Consider the following 22308-nt stretch of genomic DNA (forward strand, 5'->3'; position numbering starts at 1 on the left):
GCCCCGCCCTCACCCCCCGCCGCGTCCGGAAGGGCACTGACCCGCGGGGCGGCGTCGGGGGAGGTACACCGCCCCGGTTCCTGGCACTTCCTTTCCCCCCGCCCCTCACCACCTCTCGCGCTCTTTTCCGCCCCGGCCTGGGATCTTCGCTCCGTTCTCTCTCTCCGGCCGCAGCCGCGCCTGTTTCCATCTCTCTTGATCCTCGTTCAGCCTCCTGGTCCGTTCGCCTCTACGCCTTCCCCTAACCAAATTCGTTTCAAAACTGTGCCTCACGCGGGGAGACCCGCGTGGGAGAGCACAGACGCCCAGCACACACGGAGGACACAGATGGCTACCTGTGGCCGCGCGGACGCACACACGCGCCCTATTCAAGTGCTTTACCTTGCCCACTTGCGTGGCCGCAGAATACATGTTTACCCATTTGTCCACCAGCACAAACCGTGGTCCTCATCTCCCGCTCCCAGGGCTGCCAGCAGCCGCCCCACCCCACCCCGCATAGAATCAGAGAGCCAAGGACAGCTTTCCAGAACCCACACCACTGCCCTCCCCCTCCCTGGTTTCACCCCCAAAGATCCCTTTGATTACTCCCTGCCTCACCCCCAGCCCAGGTTCTGAAAGATTTTACCCGCCAGACTGCGTTGATTAAGTATTCATTCATTGCTCCATTTTTTATTAATCAAAGACATATTTAATTGCCCATTGGAGCTTGTGATCAGCGTGAGAAAGGCAGCTGAACCAGCTGTGTTCCTATCATACCGGCCCAGGGCAAGTGAGTCGACAGCTTCCTTGGCCTGTGCGGCTATTTCCCCCATCAAAAGCTGAGTGTGGGGGAGAGCTTCTCGCATATTCCACGCAGTCTGCAGACCTCCGTGCCCCTCCTTCTAGATTCATCCTGAAGCCAGGGACTCAAGCTATTCCAAGCGCACACTTCTTTTTGGAGAGAAAGAAGAGGTTAGAACCAGGGATGGCCAGAACCGGAGAGAATTTTCCAGATCTCTACCACAGCACCGAGGATAAAGAAAGTGTGACCACCAAAGGGACTGACTGCATGAGGTAGGAGCCCTCTGGACCTGGACCCAGGGACTCACCGCTTACACGACCCCAGGCAAGCTCTCTGGCTGCCCCACCTGCACAATGAGGACTGCAGCGCTTTATTACAATATTTGTCAAGTAATATGAGGTGAGTTTGTCAATTCCTTGCAGGTATGGTAAGTAGTGGCCAGACTGCAGATGGTCCTGGGTCCCCACCCCTCACCTCCCCCGTTTCTGGATATGAAAACAGCCAGAGAAGCAGCTTTAAGGGAGGACTTCAAAGGAATCTGACTGAGGTCACTCCACAAAGTGGCCAGTGTCTGCCCAACTCCCAAACCTATGCTCTTAACCCTCCCAGGCTTAACATTCTGGTACTCGGATATTAGAGAAAATGAATCTTGTCTTAAAAAACGAATTGATGGAAACGACCATAAGAAAATAGAGCAGCCCAGGACAAAAACAGGCCTTAAGATGGAAGATTTTTCCCTCTTACTACAAGACACAAAGACACTGAAATTAATTCAAGCCCTCCCTCCTGCTCTGGCTTACATTTTGGTCTCCCGAGGACCTGGGGGATCAGTGAGTGTGGAAGAAGCAAGGGAGGAACAGAAAAAGTCAAAGCAAAGAGAGAGAGAGATTTTAAAATGTAAATCGGCAAGAGGGGTCGGAAAGGCCCAGCTCACGGGCTATCTGTGCATCCAGGACTGGAGCTCGGGACTTGACACAGGTCGCCAGGGTCTTTGTCCACCGTCTCTTGTCGTCTCTGTCATGGTTCTCAGCATCTCCCACCCCAACACCTGCCTCAAGGTCTGCAGGAAGCACTGCCTCTCTCTAGCCATGCGGCAGACTTACTGAAAATGTTGGGACAGAATATTAGATTGTTCTCTGAACCATTCCCGTTCGATTCGGTTCAAGTTCCAGCAGCCAGCGAAGGCAGATGCTACTCTCATCCCTCTCCTGACTCGCTCCAATGAGGATTAATGTGTAACATCAGAGAGAGGAGTGATTATAACAAGGTCTGACGGGGAGCCCCATGTCTTCATTCCTTTACTCTTAGCTTCTTTCCTTCCCCTTCACCCTGCGTCTTTTTTGATTGATCGATTTCACTCAACAAATAGATGTGGTACAGCTAGGCTTTGTGCCCGGGCTGGAGTTCAGAGAGAAGAAATTCAGCGCCTTCCCTCAAGGATCTCTTTCTTCAGTTGGGGATACAGAAAACGATACCCCAGCAGAAGCCAGCCCGGCACATTCGGAAGCATGGAGCCATGATGGAGGGAGAACATTCAGGAACCAGCTAGAGCAGAGACTGGTCACGGGAGTGGCAGCACTGGAGGCTGGAGTGGCCAAGCTAAGTGCAGGCATTTGGGCGTGAGCCCATATCAGTCATGTCCTATTGATCCTACCCCATGATACGCCTCCTCTCCATCCTTGACCACTGCCTTGCCCAGAGGCTCGCCATCTCTCACCTGGACGTTTCCTCCTTCCAGACCCTCCCCGATCTGCTGCAGCAGTTGATTTCCATCCTTCCCAGCTGGTGACACTACTTGACCGCCCAGAAATGCTCAGAGGCCAGAGTTCTGGGAAGCCAGCTGGTGAGGGCCAGTCGGGGTCCTGGGATGCTAGCTGTGGGACATCGTTGGAGGGAAGAGGGAGCACCGAGCTGGATCTCTTGCCTCCCACCCAAGGACTGGTGCTGAGGGGCTTCTCCTTCCCATGACCATGTCTGCGTATCCAGGCTCCACCGTAGGGGGTACATTTATTTAGGTCGGGGAAGAATGGCTTGCCAAACAAGGCAGTATGAAGGAGCTGCCCCAAGCCTTCCACGGTAACACAAGCAGTGGCTGGTATTCAGCTGGGGCACCTTCCAGTGCAGGCGCACCTCCTTGCCCCTCACCCTCAGCCCCCAAAACCCAAGCCTCCTCCAGATAACCTCAGCTAGGACCCACCCTGGACCCCCAATCATCACTTTCTGGAAAGGGTCCACATACTCTTTCCAGTTCCTCACCCCTTCCTAAATTTTTATATGTGGATACACTCTGAGCCATTCATACAAAGGGTTCTAATTGCTGATGTGTTAAATGAACAAACGAACAAAACAAAACATAAACTTTTTGTCCTTTCAGGATCTGGGTTCATGCATTTCAAAATGTTTGTTTTTCCCAGCTAGGGTCTTGAATGAGGTTTCAAGAGCTTGTTTTGGAAGACAAGTGTAAGCAAACATCTTCTCTTTCATTTCAACTGAGTAGAAAAATATTACTCATTTTTTTTAAGATTTATGTATTTATTTTAAAGAGAGAGAAAGAGAGTGAGCACACGGGAGGGCAGAGAAAGGGGGAGAGAGAATCTTAGGCAGACTCCCCGCGGAGCGTGGAGCCCAACTTGTGGCTTAATCCCACGACCCAGGAGATCATGACCTGTGCTGAAACCAACCCTGAAAAATACTAAAACATCTTGAGGCAATGCCAAAACAAAACACAACAGACACACTGATACTGGGCCACATCCTGATCTTCCTGATTCCTCTGATTTCTGAATCCATAGATTCCTCATCTATGAAATTGGAATCAGGTTGCTGTAGGGATTGAAGATCAGACAAGGAAATCACCCAGTCAGTACACTGGCTAATTAATAAATAGCTGCTAAGAGTGCCTGCCTGGCTGGCTCAGTCGGAAGAGCCTGCAACTCTTGATCTGGGGGTCATGAATTCAAGCCCCATGTTGGTTGTAGGAATGACTGAAAAAAATAAATATGGTTTAACACATAGCAGCTATTGTTGTTCCCAAGAATGATTTAATGACTGAAAAGCAAAGAGGAAATCATGAAGTCGGCATTACAAAGGGCTCCTAACCTAGAATAGAAATAAATGAGGAAAAAAAAAACAAACCACCATATAATGGGTAAACTTGGTTGTTTGTTCCAGAAGATCTACCCCAGAGAACTGATCTCTAGGTAGCCCCCAAATACAGATCGGTGTCATCCGGGTGCCCTCCCCCACTTGGCCGGGCTTGTCCAAAGGAGGGAGGGCTAGTTGATTATATTCTGAGCTGCAGGAAGGAAATCTATTCACGAACCAGAGTGAACAGGGATGGGAAGGAGTTCTTCAGAGTATCTCCTAGTGCCTTCAAAACAGTTCTGCCAAGGGTGAGGGCCCCGACATAGTCCTGACTGATGAGGAGGCCTCCTTGTTCTGGGAAGACCTTCCTTTAACCAAGGGTGAATCCTAAAGGCTGCCCAGGAGGTGCCAGGGAGAGGGGCCAGCCAGCTCGACCCAGAACAGGGAGCATCAGGGCCAGCCCCGTGATAGAAATGGGAGCCCCGGGCCCCACCGCACTCAGCCCCAAGAGCCTCCCATGGCCCATCTGCACTCTGCTCAGCTCTAATTCGATGCTCATGAAGCAGCCGTGGATTGCTAACTCAGCTTCCCACAGAGACTTTGGTACAACTGAGGGCCCGGGGTACACAGACCACCTCTGAGTCTCCAGGGCTGGGGCCCTGGCTGGGGGATGCTGTCCACACCAAGGGCTGCCTCACCCCCTGAGAAGAGTAAGTAAAGCTAGGACCCAGGGTTCACTGAGCACTGACCCCCTGTGGGGCACTGTTCTAAGTGCCTTGTATTTAATCTCTCTCTGAATCTCACAATCCCATGGAAACTGGTGTTATTAGCATCCATGATCTAGGCAACTGAGGCCCAGAGGGATTAAGCAAGTCCCCCAACCTCACACCAGTAGTAAGTGGCAGCGCTGGGGTATGAACCCAGATGCTCTGACTGTGACCCATGCTCTTAACCAGTACCCCACCAGCCTCCCTGAGGGGAGTCCCCCCCCCCACAGCGCTTGATGGAGTATGAGCTCTGGAATTGGGTAGCTATGAGTAAGTATCAATTATTAGTAATAGGAATGGGAGCGGGTACCTCATTCATAAGGCATCATTGATTAAAACGAGAGAATCATTGCTTTCCACTCAGCAACAGGTCTGTGTCTCCCAGCCCTCCTCACCCAACCGCCCCACACATGCACAGGTACATTCAGGAGGGGTGAGGGTGGGGGGAGGAAATGGACCCAGGAGGAGAGCCCAGGGGTCCTATGTGAAAGCAACAGGATTTTTCAGACCTCCAGCTCCCCCAGGATCTAAAGAACGAGAAAAAGCTGGGGCCAATGGAATGCTCTAGTTATGGGGAAAGGCAAAGAGAGTCAGAGAGAAAACTGTAACAGTTTCCTTGGTGCTAAAGCCGTAGGGTGCAGGGACATAGACATCCACTGGGAGAAGAGGGGAGAACCGGAGACAAGTGGGATCCAAGTATGTGATGGAAGCTCCAGTGCTCCCTGTGCCCCTCCCCCCCTCCTCCCTACATCAGCGAGAACCAAACTCGTGGGGAGACTAGGAAGGCCCATCAGAATCTACAGACAGAACACTGGACAGAGAAGCAGGAGACCTGGGGTCGGAGCACCTGAACCAGCCGGATCACAGAGCTGGGGCTCAGGCAGGGCCTGGAAGTGAGCCGGGAATCGCGGGGGGGCAGGGGGGGTGGTGGTCGCAGGGGGCCTCCTGACCCTTCCCTCCCTCTTCCCATACAGGAGAGGGCAGACAAGTCCTAGAAGGTAAGCATGACCCTGGGAGTTTCTGCTTGGGTGCTGCAAGGGCCTGAGAGTGACTCAGAAACCACGGATGTTCTCAAGGCTGATGGGTTCGTATAGATTGGACAAGCAGCTTTCTCCGTGGGCTACGAAACCACAGGATGGGCTGTGACCACTCTCCAGGAAAGAGCCATACACTGCAAAGGGCTTTCTGCCCTCTGAGTCTTAACGCAAATACAGACTCGACTCCCTTTGATACAAAATTGCCTCTGGGGATACAGCAGGCCTCCACAGTGACCCTTTTCCTAGAATTCCCCTCAATGAACACATCGCTTTGGTTATTAATCCTGGCAACAGTAATGACAGCCATTTTCAGAGGGCTGCTTATGGGCCAGGAGTTGTGTTAAGAATGGTATGTGTAGTGGGGGGATGGGACATTGGGCAAGCCTGGTGGTGGGTATTATGGAGGGCACGTATTGCATGGAGCACTGGGTGTGGTGTATAAACAATGAATTCTGTTACACTGAAAAGAAATTTAAAAATAAAAAAAATTAAAAATAAAAAAATTTTAAAAATTAAAAATAAATTTTAAAAAAAGAATGGTATGTGTAATATGTAATCATTTCATCCTTGCAGCAACCCTATCATTTTGCCCACTTGAGAAATAAGGACTCTGAGGCCTAGGGAGATAAAGTAACTTGTCCACATCACACAGCCAGTAAGTGGGAGAGACAGACTCCGAACTCAGGTTGGCAGGCCCCAGAGCCTGTGTTTTAACCACATTTTGATGCTATAGTGGCTTTCTTCCTGTGCCAACATCACCCTCTTCCAGGAAGCCCTCCTTGATGCTTCCTTCCTCCACACAAAAGTCCTCTCTCTGTTCTCTTCAGTCTCACAACATACCTTTTTGTACTATTCATTGGATATCTCTCTTGTATTACTTTGGAGGTATTTCTTTCCCAGTCTCTCCCTGAGAGTTCAGTTGCTGTGATTAGGTGTTGGGGGGGGGGGGGGGGATGACCTACACTAAACAGACTCACAAGAGATGGATTGATAAACCTGGAATGCAGTGTATTAATTGACACTGAGAAATGAAACCGCCCAGCAGACGGGAATCCTGAGGCTGACTGGTCAGCACAATCTCTTTCAGGAAGGATAGACTTTTGGGAAAGGAAATCAATACCTGAAGGTTCTTTGTTCGGTACAAAGTCAGAGTGAAGGGAGTTGATGGATTGACACTTAGGTAAAGCCTGACACACGCATCTAAGCTTCCTACCTGCCAAGGGGTCATAATATCCAAGGCAAGGAGCCCTACAAGTGTCCTCTTGTCTGGAGAGTGCTGGATTTTTCTGGATCCTAGGAAAAGCCTACCTTTCTGGCTCCATTTATCATGACTGTGCCTACCTTTTATGCTAGCTTGTTTGTTTAGAAGATTTCTGCATACTTGAGAAAACCGAGCCGGAACTTCCCGTTGAGACCCACTGAAGAGGAAGAATCAGAACCACACTGGCCCTTGGCAGAGCCCTGAGCTCCGTGTCGTGAGTTCTTCTTCACTCGGCTTTGCAACAGAGGGACAACCGAAGGCAAAAAAGCATGGAAGCCAGACAGCCTGGGTCTGAATCCCGGCACGTCGGTTTCTCCCTCTCAAGGCTGGAGATAATAATAGCCCCGGCCTCATCATTTGTCAAGAGAGCACTACAAGTTAGTACACGTAAAGTGCTTAGAACCGTGTCTGGCATCTGGTAAGCACTCGATACTTGTTAGCGATGCTTAATAATTCATTTTATAGATGAAAACACCGAAGCCCAGAGAGAGAAAAGGTCAACTAAAATCATACAGCCAGTAAGTGACGAAGCGATCATTCAAAGCAAACAGGCTCCTTTTGAGTGCCAAGGTTTTGCCCCAAGTCGGTTTCTTATCCTTCATCCTGCAAAAGGATCTCAAGAGGTGCTGGTTAAACACGCAGATACCCACCCACCAGCACGGGCCACATTGAGAAGGATGAAACTAGCAAGGTCTGGCGAGGACCTGGAGCAACCTGGGAGGTAAGTAGGAACCATCCCTTTGGAAATAGGTTCGGCAGTTTCTAATGGAGGGAGAACCCACTGATGGAATCCGCCAGGGTCAGCCAGGGGAGAGAGCGTGTGTGGTTTGTCACGGGGAGGTGGCCTTACTCAGCGAGGCAGCTGGTTCAGCACTCTTGCAGAACTGTTGTCTCTGCTTCTCAAGTTGGAGCTTGAACGCCTTGCTCAGGCAGCCGAGAACAGAAGGAGAGGGAGATCAAGGAACAGGCTGGAGCCCCTATCAGCTCTAACTGGAACCCCACAAGGATGGACCGAATCCCAGAAGCTCATGCCAGGTTTTGTTGCCTCTGTCACTGAGGACGGGGCTGTTCTGCAGGAGCCAGAATCCTTCACCGCCAGCTAAACACGGACGCACCAGGCTCCTTCCCCCACTCAGGAGGAGGAAACAGCTGCTCCTTCCTGCCCACGAAGTGTGTCAGCCGATCAGCCACAACATGTGTGAGCTACAGAATGGCTTCCCTTCACCCGCCAAATCCCCTTAGGAATCCCCCTCGTGTCTCCCCTAGCCAGAAACACATACAGAAGGGAATTTGGTGTAGCCACCACACCTACCCAGTATCAGGCAATCCCACCCTGAATATTTACCCAAGAGAAATGAGTGCATATGTTTCCCAAAAGACATGTTCACAGCAGCTTTCTTCACAATAGCCCCAAACTGGAAACAACTCCATGCCCACTGATAGGAATATGCATAAATACATTGCCCTCAATTTGCACAATGGATACCGCTTTGCAATAAATGGAACAAACTATTGGTACGCACCACACAGATGAATTTCACAGACGTGATGTGGAGAAGAAGAAACCGGACACGAAAGGATGTTATATGATGTACAATTCTATTTGTGTGAAGTCCAAGGACAGGTAAAACCAATTGGTAGTGACAAAAACCAGCGTGGTGGCTGATTCGTGCCAGGAGGGGAGAGGCCGGTGAATCACCATCAGCACCGGACGGAGCCCTCGGGGTCCCTGGGAGCGTCCTGTGTCTGGATCTAGGAGGTCATTCTACAGTTCTCTTTCTACATGAAAATTCACTGGGCTACACACTTAGGTTGTGTGCCCTTTACTGAATTACGATATTCCTTCATTTCAAAGGCAATGCGGATTCCTGGCCCCGCCCCTAGAGATACCTGCCGGTTCTAATGCCTGTCAAGGACCACTCCTGGGAAAATGGCTCAGAGCCTCATGTCTTCCGTTTGCTCCCCATTCTATACCCAGTCATCTCTGAATTCATCCCCAAACCAGCTTTTCCAAGGACAGAGAACATCCATCTTTGATCCTACTTCTCTGGGATTTGAAAAAGCAATTCCTGTTCAAAAAGTCACCCCAGGTGCTGGGCTTAATCAAACAAAGTCCCTCTGAGAAAGGGCATCGGGAGGCATGTTAACAATCTCTGGGAGTTGAATTGCTCTTGGTTTCCAGATGCCAAGTGGATTAATGGTTTCCCACTTATCTGGACCATTCCTTTGGGAAGTGCCAGGTATGGGCACTTCCTCCTTTTCACACATTCCCACATCAGGAACATGGGAACACCATTCTACCACCCTCTCCCAGCAAGAACGGGCCCAGCACAGCTGCCTCCATCTTGAGAAGCTGAGTCCTTTAAGGACTGGAGGTCCTCTCTCCTCAATGGGGAGGCATTCCCCCTGGAGAAGCTCTTGAAGGTCAGAAGAGTCCTGGACACAAACGGCCCGAGCTTCTGCACACCTCAAAATGAGGATAATTCCCTTTCTTTCCATTTTAAACCCAGCCGTACTGTAGAACAGATGGCACCCATGTACACCCAGGTGCCTGGGTCCCCTTCGAGCCTCAGAGCACGTGGGTCATGCGATGCTGCATCTTGACGGAGGAAGGGAAGAGACAGAATAATCCCGTGGATTTTCACCGTTCTCTCCAGCTGGCCAAACTAAGCACTTCCCCAAGCCCTCCCTGAGCTGCAAGGGGTGCTGCTGAAGCCCTCTGGGAAGGTTTGGTTTCAGAGTCCCCTGGGGAGAAGCCCATCCCTCCCAGAGGTAAGCACAGGGATGTCACCGGCTGCCCGTCAGCGCACACCCGATAGATAACTGGGCTCAGGGGAAGTGATACCAAAGTGACAAATTAAGCAGTTATGCTCCAGCCCAGCCCCTGAGCCAGCGAGAGAGGCAGCGGTGACTCCACTTTTCAGTCAGAGGCCTGAGGCTTCTAGAAGAGCAGACATAGGCTAAGTGTCCTTTCTGTGCCATGTCACCCTGCCACCAGATGACAAGTCAGCTGGAGAATCTGCCTTCCATCTACCAAAGCCAGGCAGCCGGAGAGCAGCCTTCCCCCGCTGTGACTGGGGCTCCTTGTAGCTGACCTGCCTCAGCCCGCCTGTAAGCCTTATTAATGAGCCAAAGGAAGGCCTGAAGTCAAACTGGGAAACAAAGAGATCCAAAGCAAGTAAGGGGATTGGAGGGATGTTGACAAATGGGGCTCTGAGAAGCAGGACTGGCAGACTGAGCCTCTCAGAAAGGACAGCAGGAGTGAACTGATACACCCGCTGAGCTCTGCACATGGCTCAGTTTACACCTGGTCGTGCTGATGGACTGGGTCTGTGGAGGGTCTGGATAGCTCAGGCTCTGGGCTCAGAGGGGATGAACAACTGTAGGCTATCCGCCTATAGTTCCCTGGGACCCAGGACCGGAAGGGTGAAGGGTGAAGGGCTGCAATTAACCCCAACCCATCAACTCGGAGCCAGGACTGAGGCTGCCTCACCCCTGCAGAGTGTGTCCAGGGAGGCTGGACCCTGACCCCGAGGCAAGACTGGGGGTGCCCAGGACCACTCCTGGGAGCACTGGCTTAACAATGCTTTCTGGAAAGACATAGTCAGGAGGCTATGTATGCCCTGAGACATTTATCCTGATTCTTCAAGAGAGGGGACTCCAGGAAAAGGAAAGAACGGTACTGTCTTGGGACTTTTGCTAAAGAGCTTCAGTATCAGCAAGAAGAGAGCTGTTCCTCTCTCAGCCCTGACAGGGGATCTGCCCTGGTGGGAAGAGGCGGCCAGAACCAGCAGGAGAGCAAGCACCAATGGGTGTGAGACAGGATATCCTCTCAGAGGAGCTGCTGAGCCCAGGGAGTCAAAGGTCGCTGTGATCTCTGCCCCAGCCTGGGATGCCCGCCCCTCTGCCAGGAGCCTCCCTCCGATTGTGACACAATCTCCACCCCCACGGTGGTGGCCCTGACCGGGACCATGACTGTGACCTTGACAGTGAATGAGTGACTCCTCTCGTAGCCCCCTCCTCCACCAGAAAAGGGGAATGACATCACACTGTGCCTCCTCCCAGAATAGCAGGAGATTTCGGAGCCCTTATTCTGAGTCTGCATAGCACTGTCCCCTGTGCCCTCTGCCATCGACAGGGCGGGCAGAGTGAGTGAGGGCCTCCAGGTGGGAATGGCTTTAGGGCTGAGATGCCGGGGTGCGGGGTGTGTGGAGGACTGAAAGGCGGCCCAAGCAGGGGGAGCGCCCGGTACTAGTTACCCAGTACCCCTCAGGCAGGCTGCCTGGGGCTCCCTGGGAAGAATTGTCACTCTCCATTTATTCAAGTGATCTGAAACTTTGAACAGGCCACACGGCTTGGCTCCTTCGGGGCCTGGCTCCTCCTCAAGGGCACCAGGCCCTCTATGCCACCACCCCTCTCCCCCGCCCCTGGATCCCACAAGAGGCCCCTTGCTTTGCCCCTTCCTGCCTTATCCCTCGCCAACTCCTACTCATCCTTCAGAGCGAGCCTCCTGTATAACTTCCTGAGCCCCAGGACAACGCACTGTGGCCGGTACTCTTTCACCGAAATGCTCCTTGCTTGTAATTACATGTTTGTATTTGGGATGACTTGATTTCTGAGTTCTCCCCCTACTGCTCAAGTGTGTAAACATTCGCCAGCACACAACGGGGTGGGGTTGGGGTGGGGGACGGGTAGGGCTGTAGTCACTCAACAGCCATTTATGGGTCCAAGGCCACAAGACAAAACTCCCTGTTCTCACGGAGTTTACATTCTAGTAAAAAGAGATAGCCAATAAGTAATAAACCCAGGGGCGCCTGAGTGGCTCAGTCATTAAGCGTCTACCTTCCGCTCAGGTCATGATCCCGGGGTCCTGGGATCGAGCTCCGTGTGTTGGACTCTCTGGTCAGCAGGGAGTCTGCTTCTCCCTCTCCCTCTACTGTTCCCACTGCTTGTGCTCTCTTGATCTCTCTGTCAAATAAATAAAATCTTTTAAAAAATAAAATAAAGTTAATAAATAGATAACTTAAAAAGCATGTTGGCAAGTTAGGAGTACTGTGGAAAGAAAGAAAAAGGAGAGCAGACTGGTGAGCGCATGAGGCACAGGATTAAGCGTTGGGGGTGGGGTGCGGGGTGAGGCTCACAGAGAAGGAGCACACCCAGAGCCTTAGAGAAAGGAAGGACTTGGCAGCAAGGGGCTGCTGATCACTGCCCCATCTTCAGCCCCTGGCCCCATGCTTGGCTCCCAGTCGTCATTTGAGAAATTACTGACAGGAGAATAAATGGGTGAATGGGTAAGCCAGTTTTTGTTTAGCTATGTTTAATGTCCAGCCAAGACACAGTTATCTGGCCCTAGGGGACTGTGGTGGTCCTTAGGGTTGACCCCTCCCCCCAGATCTCTTCCCCTCCCACTGCTCAGCCGCCATGTGACTCAGGGTCTGATCTTGGCCCGCAGGGCTGCCCTGATGAGTCCAAGAGACTGGAGGTATAAGGAATTTCACTCAACCAAGCTTCGGTGGAGTTTTCCAAAAACTCAACACAGGCCCTTTCTTCCACCCCCACTGTGTGCCGCCCGGACCCCTCACCAGACACCTTTTCCCTTTTTGCCAAGGTCATGGAGGAGTCTCCCCAGTTTCGTATCCTCTGTGTACCGCCCAGCATAGGCTCCTTGACCCTCAGGACAACCCTGCGATGTATGTATCACCTCCATTTTAGGAACAAAGAATCAAGTGCTGCAGAAGTGAAGGAATTCGAGCTCAGTGTAGCTGTTGAAATACATCTCGTCCAAAAACTTACCTCTGAAGCTGTGACCGGCTGCTGGTCACAGAAGGGAGAGGATGGAACCTTCCCCTGAAGGGAGATGGAGAGAGGGTCCTGAGGTCCCCCATGGGCTGTGGAAGAGGCCACAGGCCCCAGCGTCTCAGTCCCTCCCACCCGGGCCCTCGAGGGCCTGCTCTCCCTCCACGGGCAGCCTGGCCTCTTCTCATTTCTTAGGTGGGTCCTGCCTCAGGCAGGAAATTCCTCTTTTTTTAATTTTAAATTCTAAATTATTAAAGAGGTAATATATGGCCCAGGGTTTTAAGAAACAAACAGCACAAAAGGTTACGTAGTAGAAAGTAAGTCTGCCATCATCTGGGGGCGGGCTGGCTGCGGTGGGTATGCAGGTGGGGACATCTCCATTACTCACGTGCACAGATTCCTCTGATGACCCTGGGAGGCCAGCCCGGTCCTCTGGCTGGATGCTGCTGCAAAACCAGCCCTTCCATCTCACCTCCCGCAGAGTCTCTCTGATACAGAATTCTAGGCTGCTTCTGTTACCTGTTTTGTTTATGTCCTTCCAGAGGTAGCCTCTGTCTGCCTGTGTGTGTATAATTAGATACATTTCATCCCACAGGGTTTGACACATTGTTCTGCCCTTCGCCTTGCTGTAACTTAGTATCTCTGCTAGGTTATTGTTCCTCATAAGAACACACACACTTCCTTCATTCTTTTTTTCTTTTAAGCGGACTCCATATCCAACGTGGGGCTTGAACTCACAATCCTGAGATCAAGAGTCCCAAGTTCTACTGGCTGAGCTAGCCAGGGGCCCCTTCATTCTTTTTGATGACCGCTTATGGATGTACTGAAAGGTATGTACCTAGGGGCTTCTGGGTGGCTCAGTCACTTAGGTGTCCAACTCTCGTTTTTGGCTCAGGTCACCATCTCAGGGTTGTGAGATCAAGCCCCACATTGGGCTCAGTGCTCAGTGTGGAGTCTGCTTGAGATTCACCTTCCTTTTTCCTTTCACTGCTCTTTCCACTACTTGCATTCTCTCTATCTTTAAAAAAAAAAAAAAGTAAATTTGGGGGCCAACAATCCTATTCATTTTCAATTTTTTTAAAATATTTTACTTATTTATTTGACACAGAGAAAGAGAGAATGAGGAGAAGCGGGGGGAGTGGCAGAGGAAGAGGGAGAAGCAGACTCCCCGCTGAGCAAGGAGCCTGATGTAGGGCTCAATCCCAGGACCCTGGGATCATGACCTGAGCAGACACCCAACTGACTGAGCCACCCAGGCACCCCTCACTTTAACAGCTGCTGTCAAACTGTCTTCCAAAATGGTCAGACCAATCAACAGTCCCTCCCTTAGTGAATGAATGCCTCTTGTTCCCACCCTGGAGAGGCAAGAAATGCATAGGCCCGCTTTGGAGAGCATGGAGGAGGGAGGACTGGCCTGTCTTATTACCCTCATCATTCACAACATTGAGGATCAGAGTGGCAAGAGGAAGGACTTTGGGGTCAAACAGTACAAGACTTGAGTCTAGGCTCTATTACTTACCTGCTGTGTGTTTCAGGTAAATGCCTTACCCCATGGACCACAGTTTGCCAACATATGAAGTAGGAATTAAAAATCAGGGGCACCTGGATGGCTCAATTGATTAAGTGTCCAACTCTTGATTTCAGCTTAGGTCATGATCTCAGGGTCATGAGGTTGAGCCCCACGTCTGGCTCTGTGCTGGGCATGGAGCCTGCTTAAGACTCTCTCTCCCTCTCCCTCTGCCCTGCCCCCTACTTGCATGCTCTCTCTCTCTTTAAAAAAAAAAAAAAAAAAGGTTAAAATTAAAAAAATAAATTAAAAATCATATGAATTTCACAGAGTCATTACAGAGTCAATAATAGGGGCACCTGGGTGGCTTAGTTGGTTAAGCATCTGCCTTTGGCTCAGGTCATGATCCCGGGATCAAGTCCCACTTTTGGGCTCCGAGCTCAGCAGGAGTCTCCCTCTCCCTCTCCCTCTGCCTGCGGTTTCACCTGCTTGTTCACGCGTGCTCTCTCTGTGTGTCAAATAAATATATAAAATCTTTAAAAAAAAAAAAAGGGGAGTCAAGTTAAATCAGTTCTGGAGATCTGCTGTACAACATAGTGTCTATAGATAATATCACTGCACTACACCTTTAGAAATTTAAGAAGGTAAGTCTCATGTTGAATGCCCTTATCACAATAGAATGAGAAGAATTGGTTAATGTAGACACTTTGACCCCAAGATGGAAAAAAAGTGAGAGTCGATAGAAATTCCATATACATAAAGCTTCCTGTATAGCGCCTGGCACACAGTGGGAGCTTAAAAAATGAGATTTAATTTTTTTAAAGGTTTTATTTATTCGACAGAGACACAGCGAGAGAGGGAACAGAAGCAGGGGGAGTGGGAGAGGGAGGAGCAGGCTTCCTGCTGGGCAGGGAGCCTGAATGCAGGGCTTGATCCCATGACCCTGGGATCACAACCCAAGCCAAAGGCAGACGCTAAATGACGGAGCAACCCAGGAGCCCTGATAATTAATTTTTGTAGTAGGCAGATTTCTGAATCTGAGTGTCCTCTTTGTCCACTAAGGGCTTTGATCTGCATTCGGCTCCTGCAAGCCCCAGAGAAACACTGAACACAGGAGCAGGGAGGGGCATAGGGTCCGTCACAAGGCACCCGGCTAGGAGGGGTCAGGGGAGTCTGGAGATGCCATCTGGCTGGGACTGGTTCAGGTCTCGAGAAGGTGGTAGCTGATAGGGCAGGTGGTGTGGAGGAAGAAAAACGGACCGGGAGGTTGAGTTAGACTGTGGCATAAGCTAATTCAGTTTCTCCTAAAGTGGGGAGGGGTATACAAGATGATCTTCAGGGAATTTTTAAACTATTAATTCTTTTTTATTTTATTGTACATTGAAAAATATAACCAACACATTTAACAGATGATTCCACGGGGACTCTTACTTAGGATAATGCTAGAGTAGGCGTTTGAATGTTTAAAAAGTGAGTTGATTTAAATTTAAATTTAAAGATTAAGTAAATCACAGTACATGATGTGTGGGCCACCGTTAGCCCCCAAATCATCACAGTGATATATTAATGACTGAAGTTCTTGAAACACTGACACACAAAGCCAGTGATGGGATTTAGCACAAGTTCTGGAAGCAGACAGCCAGCAGTTCAAGCCCTGCTCTGCTATTTACCCTATAGGCACCTGGGCTAACCACCCCCTACCCCCTGGGGGGGTGTCAGATTCCTTATCTGCAAAATGGAGATATGTTAGTTTTTACACACAGGGTCGTCAGTGAAGATTCAATGAAACTGCGTACATGACTCACCTCACAGCTTGAAATGCAGTAAACACCTAACAAATGGGGTCACTGTCATTATTAAACACCTAATCAAAGTGATCATTCTGATTATTACAGCGAATGTAGGCTAGAGAGCTTTAACTTTATTTTATAAGCAATAATAGAGGTTTTGTTTTTATAGAATTCATCCTGTTGTGAAAATAATATTTCAACATTCACAAAGAAGATGCTTAAACAAAAAGGAAAACCACTCATCCTCCCAGCCTTAAATAATTTTCATTTTTGCATATTCTCTTCCAGACTTTGTCAACATGAATACTTACTGTTCATGGTTGCAATCACAGTGTTCATGCAAATTTCATATCCTGTTTTTTCTCAATAAACATGATGTTATACACATTTTCCATGCTTCTGCATATTCTCTATAATTATCATTTTTGTGGCTGCATAATATTGCATTGACTGGATGAACTATGATTTTCTTAACCATCTCCCTGCCTGAAAAAGTGTGGGAGGATAAGGCCAGTCGCATGCCAGGAGCTTTCTTCATCTATTGAACTAAGCCCTTAAGATCAGCTCCCAGAAGTGAGATTAATGGGTCAAAAGGTAATAATATTTTTGAGGCTCTTGCTACATTTTACTAGATTGTTTTGCAGAGTTTTGCATGCTGCTTCCAAAGATGTTGGAACACAGACTTCATCCAACCTTGCCAGCACTGGGTGATGGTGTTTACGAATTCTGCCTATTGAATAAGTATAAATCGCTATCCCAAGACTGCCTTCATTTCCATCTCTTTGATCATGAACAGGTTGAACTATTTTTCCGAGTATTTGTTTACTCTGCTTATCCTCTTGGGTGAAGTAGCTGTCCCCATCCTTCACCTGTTTATCTGTTGAAGTCTTAAGGCTTTTCTTATTCATTTGAGTGCTTCGGGATTCAGAGACATGAATCATTGGCTGGCCAGATTTGGCCACGGGCGGCTTCTGAGCAGCAGGTCATAGGATCACCTTGGGGGATTAACATTGAGATTAACTGAGGTGAGTGGGCTGAGAGACAGAGAAGTCTGTTAGCAGGCTACTGCAGAAGCCCAAACTGGGCCGTGGTGGTGGGAATAGGCAGTAGGGGTCCATGTCCCCTATAGTAGGACTTGTGGCTCTCTGCCCTGCCTCCCGCTATGCCCTTCACCCACACACACTCTCCCTTGCCGATTCAGTGGTTTCAGCCCACAGAATTTAAGGAGAAGGGAATTGTTCTGTCCTGTCCATTCATGATATAAATGAGAAAAGTGTTGCCCATAGAGAATCACAGAGGGAAGTCATGCCATAAGCTTCCTTTCTCCTCTGGTGTTCCTGGAGTGAGGGGAGGGGTTGGAGAATCAGTGCAAGGGTGGAGGCAGGTCAACATGGGAGCCTTTCAACCCCAAATCTGAATTCCCAGACTCACAGAGTCTAAGGCAACTCATCTAATACCAGGCGGGGCTTCCCAATGCTTCCTAAAGCCCACTCTCTGTCCCAGACTTGCTCCCTCTGCTGGACACCAACTGGACCAACACCACCTTGCGCCATGCTTATTTCTAAGACCTGGGTCTGGTAGGTCAGCACAATCTGCCGAGTGCCTGCACTGAGTCAAGGCTGTGCCAGGTGCATGAAATAAAGTCAAAGAAAATGTGGACCCTGCACTCAGCAAGTCGCAGTCTAGTGTGGAAGGGAGGCTTTCGTCACCAGGAGGGAATCTGGCATCTGGCAGACACCAGGGGAACCAAGTTTCTAACCGACAGGCCTTCAGGGAGCCAAAATGAGGACTGTTGGTCAAGCCTGGCGTGGAGCTTTGTGAAACAAGGAAAGAGTCACACAGACTTGGATTTAGAGTTTGGTTCCACAACTTCCTAGTCATGTTGGCTATGATGAAGTCCCATGACATCTCACCATGGCTGCCCCTGAATCTGACATTTGCAATGTTAGATGGAAGCACAGGCGCTATAAGCTGGGAGGCTTCTCCTCACCCCACCCGTCCATGCCAGGCAACTCCTGTCTTTCCACACCAGCATTGTTCCTTTGCATCCTTCAAAGGAACCTGACATTGGAAAAACTAGGTTCAAATTTAGAATGATCTAACTCCACGGAGTTCTATACAGAAACACAGCCACGTTCTCTTGTCTTCCCAAACACAGCTCCATCCCAAGCATGGGGCCTCATGTATATCCTACGTGGGACTATCCTACCCACATGTCCAAGCTCCGACCACCCCTCACAAACAGCTGCACTTTGGCCATCCTTTGGTTAGGGGTGACCACACTGGCAAAAAGGTAGATGGGAGAAGATGCCCCCAGAGGCCCTGGCAGTGGACTAGGGCCATTTGAGAAGGGAGTCCAGAACTCTGGATAGCCACAGTATGGTCTAGAAGGGGAATGCAGGCTCCCAGAGGGCATAACCCCTTGGTTGCAGGAACTTCATGCCCCAAGGAGGGATGCTGTTTGGAGGAGGTTGCAAACAAAAAACACTCTATTTTTTTTCTTCCAGAATCCTCTAAAGCATGGGACCCAGGGCAAGAAGGATATAAGAGTAATATTACCTCTCTGAGTAATCTCCATCTGTAAAAAGGGGATATTAATAGGCCCTCCCCCATAAAGCTGCTCGGAATGTTAAATGAGCCAATACCCATAAGTTCATGACATGAAATAGTTCACAAATGCCAGTAACCATTATAAATAATATAAATGGACAGAGACCCTAGAAACCAAGCACAGGAGGAGAAAACAAGTTCTGACATCCCTGCCCTTTAAACTACTTTGGTTTCTGTCTTTTTCCTTTTTGGAAAGCAGCCCTGTCCCCTGTCCCCATTAGGGGGGTAGAGTAGGACTTGGACTTCAGTGTGGGAGGGTTCTGGGTGAAAAGTACAGCCTCTCCTTCTCTGCCACCCCTCCCCCACCACTGCCAGCAGGCCCTGAAAGGCTCAGGGAGCTCTGGAAGTCCCTAGAAGTTCTGACCGGCCCCTGGGGCCTCTCATCACACCCCCAGAGCTGGGAAGTGGGGGAGCAGCATGGAAAGGAATCTGGTTGAGGGCTGCATTTCAGTAGCCTCTGATTCTAGAGTCACCACGGAGAAACGAGGACGGCACAAAAGCATGGCTCTGCGGGACCTTCAAGAAAGAGGATGGAGTCCCAGCTGCTCCTTTCCGTGATGGGGATCCTGACGCCCAGGGAGAAGAGAGGTCTGTCCCAGGTTACACAGTGGCCATGTGGAGGCAGGCTCAGGGGAAAACTGGACTTCTAGTTCAGGCCCAGACAGCACTGACCACACAGGATAGCCCCGGTCTGTGCCAGGGGAAGGCAGAGATGTGGTCGGAGACACACACATGGGATAGGAGGTTACAACGAAAAACTGACTCCCAGACCCAGCTCTGCTTCTCAGTACGCATGGACCCTCGGGTCCCCACTTCGCTGTCTCCGCTAGATGCGACATCTGTTTCTGCAGGCCACTGTGAGGCTGAAAGAGAAAATCAATAGTAATATTATTAGGGTTTGTTGAGCACAGGGTCAGTACTCTGTTAGGTTCTTTCTCCTTTTATCTCATTGAATCCTCAGAACCCCCCATGAGTTGGGAACCGGTATTGCCCTCCTCCCATCTTCTGGATGAGAAACCCGGGGCTTAGAACAGCGGAACACCTCTCCCGAGGTCATCGAGCTAGCCGAGTGAGCTGCAGAGCCAGGGCAGGAACCTGCCGACACCCGCACTCTTGACCACTGAGCCACCCCCACCTCGCCTGCTGCCAAGTGTCCTACACGATGACTTTGCCAAGTAGCTGTCAAAAAGGGTCAGGGAAATTCCACAGACTCCCTAGGTGGGGTCTCCCAGAGGAAAGAGGAGCCCTGGCGCCACAGTGAGAGTAAGAGTGATGTTAATAAGAGGGAAATCATAGAGGAAGCCACGCCTTGACTAATCTGTGCCAATATCCTGTCTCTTCTACATGACCTCCTTTCCAAAGCCCACTGTTTTCTACACAACGGATCCTTCCCCTTCTCAGGGAAAATCCATCCATCCCGTCTGCCCAATTCCAAAGAGCCCAGGCTTCCCTTGGGGCTGCAGATCCGCCTACCGCCACCAGAGGGCAGGACAGCTCTGTGGCCAGTCCTGAGGACCCGGCAGTCCCAGAGACTGGCCAAGTGTCCAGCCTGGCAGGGATGGACCCAGATGCCCTATGACACAGCCATCCATTACATCTTGCCATCAGCTTACTCGCTGAGATGTCAAAACATCTAACTGCGGAAACAAAACTCATGTTCACACGTGGTGTCTGATTCTCCTGGGGGCAAAGATCTTAAAGAACCTCCATAAGAACAATAGTTAACCACCACAGAGAGGGGTCAGAACTTCATTTCCCTAAGCATTTTCTCAAATCTGGAGTGGCTGGAGAGTTACTGAAGCCTGAGGAATATGTCTGCACTGCACAGATGAAGAGACTGAAGCAACGGATGGAACAGGGAATGATTTACTTAGGGTCACCTGGAGAACGCTGGTCTTCAGACCCGGAGAGAGCTGCTTCCAATTCCCTGCCCATCTGGAGGCGGGATGGGGGCAGGGGTTGATGCAGGTATGGATAGGGAGAGGAACAAGGGGTCAGAATGCTCTACAGGGAAGACCAAAGGCATTGTGGTATTTCCTGTAAAGCAACCACCCACCCACCCCACCACCCACCCCCATCCATCCATGCATCCATCCACCCAAAAGGGTTCATTGAGCAATTGCTGGGGACACAAAGATGGATGAGAGGAGTTTCCTGCCCTCAAAAAGCTGGCAGTCTAGTAGGGGAAAGTGGTGAGTCAGCAGATAATTATAGGAAACCCCGTGCAAGCCTATACAATGGGATAGGAGCAGAGGGGTCTGTGACCCTCTGGGGTACACTCAATTTGGAGCTGTCCCCTGGGGCTCCCAAGGCCACGGATTATTGGCAGGGGCATCCCTTCTCTGCATCTCACCCCCGGATGGGGGATCCCGTTCCAGCTTTGGGAGCTGGCCTGTGTCCGGGACCCGGGGTCCCCCCCCGCCACCCCTCTCAGAAGATCGCGGGCCCAGGGAACCGATGACAGCACACCTGAGTCAGCCCGCCGCCCACCCGCCCCTCAGCGTCTGTCTCCGCATCTTGTGATATTTCGCTCCCCGGGAGCCAGCCCCACTGCGCTCCGGAGGCAGCTCGGCAAACAAACCCAGCGACAGATTGTGCCGCGGCTCATTCCGGGGAAGGACGCCAAATCCCACCCTGCTACCCCCAACACTCCCTCCCCGCCGCCCCCTCCAGGCCCTCCTCCCAGGCGCGGGGCCTCGGCAGGGTGGGTCCCAGGAAACGCTGGGGCCTGTTCCTGCCTTCGAGAGATGGGAGGGGGACTGGAGCCCCAGGGACGCGGCTCTCCGCTCCGACCTCTCCCGAGCAGGAGAGGCGCGGGAGAGGACATTAGGGGCGGACGGAGCCCTGGAAGGGCAGACGATACACCAGCAGGGGGCGCCTGAGCGTCCAGGGGCAGGAAGGCCGGGAGCCCGCGGGAGAAATGCGGTGGGGTGGGGTGGGGTGGGGGTGAGGCGGGGAGGGAGACAGACACCGGGAAAGAGACAAGAGGCGCAGGGATGTAGAGTCCGAGAGGCAGAGAGCCACAGGACGGAACGGAGGCGACAGGGACACGGAGGGACAGAGGGAGAGCGCGCGAGAGACGGGTGCATCGAGATAGGAAATGACAGGGAGAGGAGAGGGGAAGGAGGCGCGGGGGGGAGAACGCGGCGGGAGGTGGAACGGAGAGACGGAGACTACAAATATGAATAAGGGTGGGGGAAGAAAGAGAGAGAAATCGAACGAGAGCCAGAGAAGCATGAGCGACCATGAGTGGAGCAGAGAATGAATGGGAAACAGGAACCGGCATTTATACAGCGCCGACTGTCTGCGCGGTGCCGTGCGGGACTCAGGCACCGACAGGGGAGGAGGAACCAGAGAGCGAGGCAACGGGGCTAGGGGTTCCTTTTCTGTGCTCCCGGGAGCGGCCGCCCGGGGCTCTCGCGCTTCCTCGGGTGAGGCTGCGCGCAGATGGCCCCGGCCTGGGCTGCACGCGCCGCTCCCGCAGCTCCAGCCCCGCGAGTGCCGCAAGGCCGCCGTCCCCGAAGCGCCTTCCCCCAGCGCTCTGCGCCTGTCCGGAGCCGCGGGGGCTCTGAGGGCCGGATGCCGGCCGCCCCAGGCTGGGTCTCGGCCGGGGTCACCGTCACCGCCGCCTTTGTAAGGACACGCCTAGGTCACGAATCGTTTGGTATCTCCTCG

Source organism: Lutra lutra, chromosome 10 (genome assembly GCF_902655055.1).
Source record: "Lutra lutra chromosome 10, mLutLut1.2, whole genome shotgun sequence".
Taxonomy (NCBI): Eukaryota; Metazoa; Chordata; class Mammalia; order Carnivora; family Mustelidae; genus Lutra; species Lutra lutra.